This window comes from Puma concolor, chromosome B3 (assembly GCF_028749965.1).
Source record: "Puma concolor isolate L17-30 chromosome B3, mPumCon1.1.hap2, whole genome shotgun sequence".
NCBI classification, from domain to species: domain Eukaryota; kingdom Metazoa; phylum Chordata; class Mammalia; order Carnivora; family Felidae; genus Puma; species Puma concolor.
In genome coordinates, this window is record NC_141672.1 from 44,609,279 (window position 1) to 44,614,890 (window position 5,612).

The following is a 5,612-nucleotide window of genomic DNA, read 5'->3' on the forward strand; positions in this document are numbered from 1 at the left end:
GTCTTCAACATTATCCCCATAACCATCATCAAAACCTGTCCTCATCCTCATCATAAATAACAGTCATTATTCATTAAGAACCTGCTCTATGCCAAGCACTACATTAGGTACTTCACGTATATTACTACTAGTCCTCACACAAATCTTAAGAAATAATCTTATTTCCATTTTTACAGTGAGGAAAATGAGGCTCAGAGATGGTAAGTGACTTTCTCCAGGACACACAGACGTAGCAACTAATGTCAGATTTGACCTGCGGTCCCTCTGATTCCATTATCCCATGCTGTATTCCCTTAGCAAGGTATTTATACCTTGCCGGCTTGCGGGAAGTTTCTGAGGCTTACCTATGTCCCCAGAATATTCATTCAAGAGAAAACAAAGTTTTCTCATGGAAGACATTTTAAAGCATTTTCTGGTTCCATGTGTTCAGCTGAACCTGTGCCTTTCTCTCACCCCAAATTGCTTCCTGGAGAAACTTGAGCACTGGGGAAAACAGGAACTAAAAATTATATGCTGTGAACCTCTCCCAGGAGAAAACATCATGCTGATTTTATACAGGCCAAAAGCTCAGGTGTATTTTATGCAGATTTTCTCAATTGGTGACTTCGACCTTTTTTGCATCTGGCACTTATTAGGGTCTCTCCAGGGGCCTCCTGCTCCATGGAACCTCCTTCCTCCGAGATATTGCAATCTAGTCAGGAGGCAAAACAGACACACAAAGTAAGCAATTAGAGAACAGGGAAGTGTCAAGTTGTGTCGAGCCGCTGCTGGAGGTAAAATACTGTAATGTGTGTTGAAGGGTGGGGTGGGATATTAATGGGCTTATTTGAGAACAGGTTGAATTTTGGCAGATGAGGGTTTTTCCAGTATAGACATCTAGAAAGTGCTGGTAATGCAGAATTAGAGCCTGGGTGAATGGTCGGCAATGGAGAAGGAGGTTTCCAAGTGCTGTACTGGGTGATGTGAAGGAGACAAGAATAAGTAAGTTCTAGACAGTTTAAATTTAGAAAGAAACAAGCAGAGGGTTAAAGAACATCCACAGTGAGAGGACTGGGGGAAGAAAACCACCAGGGAAGGTCATATTATAGAAGCCAAAGTTCTGTTTGATGGAGAGAGCTCTGCAGTGTCACCAGCCACAGAGAGAAAAGGCTGGGGTTCTCTCGTGAGGGAGCCCAGCTAAGTTTAGTGATTTTGAGTTCCTCTTAAGAGGGCCAGCCCCATAGCAAAACTTGTAACTTCATAGCCCCAGCTGACCAGCCTCACAACTTAGACTCACGCTCCCTGAATGCCTGAGGCATCTACATTAATGAATTTGTACAGATCCCAAGATGTAAGGCATTATATGAAATGAGGGAGTCTACTGACAAACAGCCAATGTCTACTGCAGATTCAAATATGCAATGAAATGTCCACAGGTAGCTTTGGGGCACACAGGGTTGTCCCTCCTGCAGCATGAAACAGCACATTTCAATTAACAATCTAAAAAGTGAATGCCACACTCCTGAGGGTAGTTTTCTGTCTGGGCAACTGCCGGGTGAATCCGTGAAACCACATAACCGTTCAGAAAAATAATGTTTGGAAACCAATTTGACAATAAATTTCATATATTGAAAAAAAAAAAAAGAAAGAAAAATAATCATATGCGAAGTACTCACCGGTAATATCTATAATCATTTTGTGCGAGCTAAAATGTTGATGAATGCATTAGAAGTAAGAGCATTGAACTAAAACATACTCAAAAATTCCTTGAAATTAGAATTCACTCTAAAAAATAAGAGGGCATTAGGATATGCTATAGGCCAAGAATTTGTCAAAACTCATGTATGAGCATCTTAAAATATTTATCCAGGTTGTTTCTTACTCACCTGTGTTTTGGGACAGTCGAACAAGGATAACACGTACAGGGGACAGATGTGGCCTAGAGAGGTTGGTAAGTCTTTCGAAGTAACACAGCCACCGTGAGTTGAGGATCCCCCCCCCCCCCCCGCCCCGTCCCGTCTTCCTCTAACTCTGGTGCACACACCACCTTAATTACAATCCTGACAAACATACCTCATCCTGTGCCCGATCCCTTAACAAATATTTGCTTATATAATGAATAAGAGTCCCAAATTGAAAGGGCCGACCATGGAAATAAATACAAAACAGCTGTCAGAGCTGCCGGTATAAATTCCAAAGGATGGTCCGTCTTCAGGGTGCATCCTCAACGCCTTAGGTGAGGGAAGGGGTGTTTTGGAAGGGTGAATGTGAAACATTCGCATTTTAGCAGATTTTCCTCTCTGACTGCCAGAGAACAAGAAGAGCCAAGTTGTAGATTTAACTAATTAAAATACCGTCAGCATCAGCAAAGATCTTGAAATGGGGTCCTGGCTAATTAGGAGCTGGGCGTGTGCCCTGACAGCATATATGCAGAAAACGGTCCCTGAGGTTTGAAATGGGTTTCGCCCTGACCAAGAGCATACAGTAGGCATCACGCAGCTGCCCCGCAGGTTCTTCTACTAGCGACGACTGGATTGTATCCACTGATTTCTACCACTAACAATAGCAGCTTGCTTACCATCACTGTTGTCTCTGTTTCTTTATTGGAAAATTGTAACTGACTACTTGTCCCTCTTCAAAACTGTTTATGAAGAATTTTATGAAGGGTGTTTTTAAGTTCAAGGGAAAGAATCAGGCAGCATTTGTTAACTATCACCTGTGGGATATTAAAAAAAAAAAATGGATTTTGACCTTCAGGAACGTGCAATTTATTTGGGAAGAGGAAATGTATATGTAAAATAATTAGCACATACTGGTTGGCACAATTTGAACCGGAGCTGGGTTTTTTGGTTCTGGCTATAAATGTAGTGGGAGGGCTAGCTAACACATATTGAGGTTGTATTTATTTATTTATCGAAGTAGGCTCCACACCCAGTGCGGGGCTGGAACTCACGTCCTCGTGATCAAGAGTTACATGCTCTACCAACTGAGCCAATCAGATGCCCCCAGGTCTTTTCATTTTCAAGTTGTATGCATTATAGGGAGTGTCTCTGTTAACTCCCAAAGCTACCCTATATGGCCGGCACTGTTCTATCGAGAGGGAAAAGTTAAGTGACTAGCTGGCGAGAACAGAGCCAGAATTTCAACCCAAGTCCTCTTGGACTTCAGGGCTCCGTGCTTTTAACTGAGGTACAATACAGGGTTTTCATTCAGGGATCCAGAATTCAATTATACCCACATTTGCCCTCCTCACTTCCCGGCCGTTTGATTTCTGGATTAAGGTCAGAAATATTTTCCTCACTCTGTGATTTGTTTCCAGCATAAGGCAGTGGCAGGTTGAGAGTGGCTTAAAGAAACCTCAAGATACAGAGTTCTGGTCTTGCCGCTCCTATTTTCAGAGCAGCCCACAAAATTAAGCATCATACGATGTTTACCAGTGACCGTGACGAGACAGCTTTTATAGGTGAGTGGATTCCTGCACCCCCACGAGTCTGTGCTTCCCTTTCCGGCGCTGAGAAGTACAGCAAGCGTGGTTTGGAAGCAAAGGGGGAGAGAGAACTCGGCCACCTAATTGGTCACTGCCATGAATCTATACTCAGGGGACAGATAGCACGACCAGAGGTAATAGCTTACACACGTATTCTTGAGCTGTGCAATAGATGGAAAAGGGTCCCAGATGGATTGGGCAGGGGCTTAGTTCCGGGATTATGATGAGACAGTGGGTAATTATTGAGTGGCAGGGCCTCAGCCCTGATTAGTATCTGCAAGCTTGTTCCCCTCCTTCAGAGGAAAGCATTGATAAAGATAAACCACGCCACACCATGTCCTTCCTGCAAGCACAAAACAACACATTTCAATCTAACAGGATCAGGTCTCCGCTTTGATCACAATCTGTTACCTAGATGTCTTTGCAAATTAATCAGTCCTGCTTGTTTAGCTCCAGTCAGTTTTTACTGCTAAATTAATAAATGTACCAGGAGCAACAGAACACATAATTAAATTCTACGGTTTAATCTCCACATAATAATTTTGACCTTAGTCCGGGTCCTCCGTTCCAGCCAGTAGCATACAGGACGAGCACAACCTTTGCTGGGTGGCTTACACTAACAGGTAACCCTACAGGTGGCCCCCATGGCCCTGAAAATCAGGCGAGTCCTGATGTAAAAATGCAAAAACAAAGAAATAAAAAAATCACGTGCTGGGCTTCGAGGCAGAAAAGGGAGCAAAACAGTCAAGATCCTGGGCTGGCTTTAAATTTTTTTTTTTTTTTTTCAACGTTTATTTATTTTTGGGACAGAGAGAGACAGAGCATGAACGGGCGAGGGGCAGAGAGAGAGGGAGACACAGAATCGGAAACAGGCTCCAGGCTCTGAGCCATCAGCCCAGAGCCTGACGCGGGGCTCGAACTCACGGACCGCGAGATCGTGACCTGGCTGAAGTCGGACGCTTAACCGACTGCGCCACCCAGGCGCCCCGGGGCTGGCTTTAAAATAGAAAGCACCCTTTTGGAAGAATTACGAAAACTTTCTTGTTTCAAAAACAAAGGATATATGCAATGCCCCGGGAGACTGAAAACAGAGCACCCCACTAGCAGGCTGGGAGCCCTTCTGGAGAGAACGGGGAAGCTGAGTGCAGGCTCTTTCATAATGGTCTGATGTAATGTGTTTGCTTTGCTTGAAGGTTATCAAGTTGATAACCCGGCTTGTGTGCTGGGACACCCAGGTAGATTTGAAGCTCGTAAAACATCCTGGGCCTGAGTTTTCCTGCAGGTCTTAAGGGTTTTTTGTTTTTGGCTTTTTGGGGTTTTTTTGTAGGTTTTTCACCGGGGTCCTATTAGGAATGGGAAAATGTTTTAGTTTATTTTGTGGAGACTCATGTAGCTTTGTCTTGTTCTGTTTTTTAATAGTGTCTAATGCTTTTCCCACCTCTGAATTATATGGCCTGCTGGATGATGTCATGCTCATGTGTGCTTTTAAAAGCTGGCTGTTTGAGGGGCGCCTGGGTGGCTCAGCTCGGGTCTGCTCTCAGCGTTTGTGAGTTCGAGCCCCGCGCCGCGCTCTGTGATGACAGCTCAGAGCCTGGAGCCTGCTTCAGATTCTGTGCCCCCCCTCGCTCTCCCGGACCCTCCCCCACTCGCTCTCTGTGTGCCTCTGTCTCAAAACTAAATAAACATTAAAAACAAAATGTTCAAAGCTGGTCATTTGCTAGTAGAACACGTGCAAAGAAAATTATTTGATGCCCAGCTGAGGTGAATTGTTGCATTTGATTTGGATTCAAAGTCTTGGGTGGCATTTTACTGTCTTCCTTTATAGTGCTTCATGCTGGCACCATTTCCTTTGACCTCTAGGGACCTTGGAATCAGGTGGCGAGACAGTATCAGTTGTAAGGATGCTGAGCCAGGAACTGGGAAATCCGGGTTCATGATTGGACCCTGCCACCACCTACTAATGACCTGGGCAGGGCACTTGACCTCTGTGGGTCTGAGTTTTCTCATGTGAAAAATAAGGGGGTTGAACTAGATAATCTCCAAGAGACTGAAATTCTGTGTCTGTGATTCCACTCACACGGAGTCAAATGGGAATTAAGGCAATTACGGGGAGAATAGAAACCGAAGGGACACTTTTCTTCTTCCC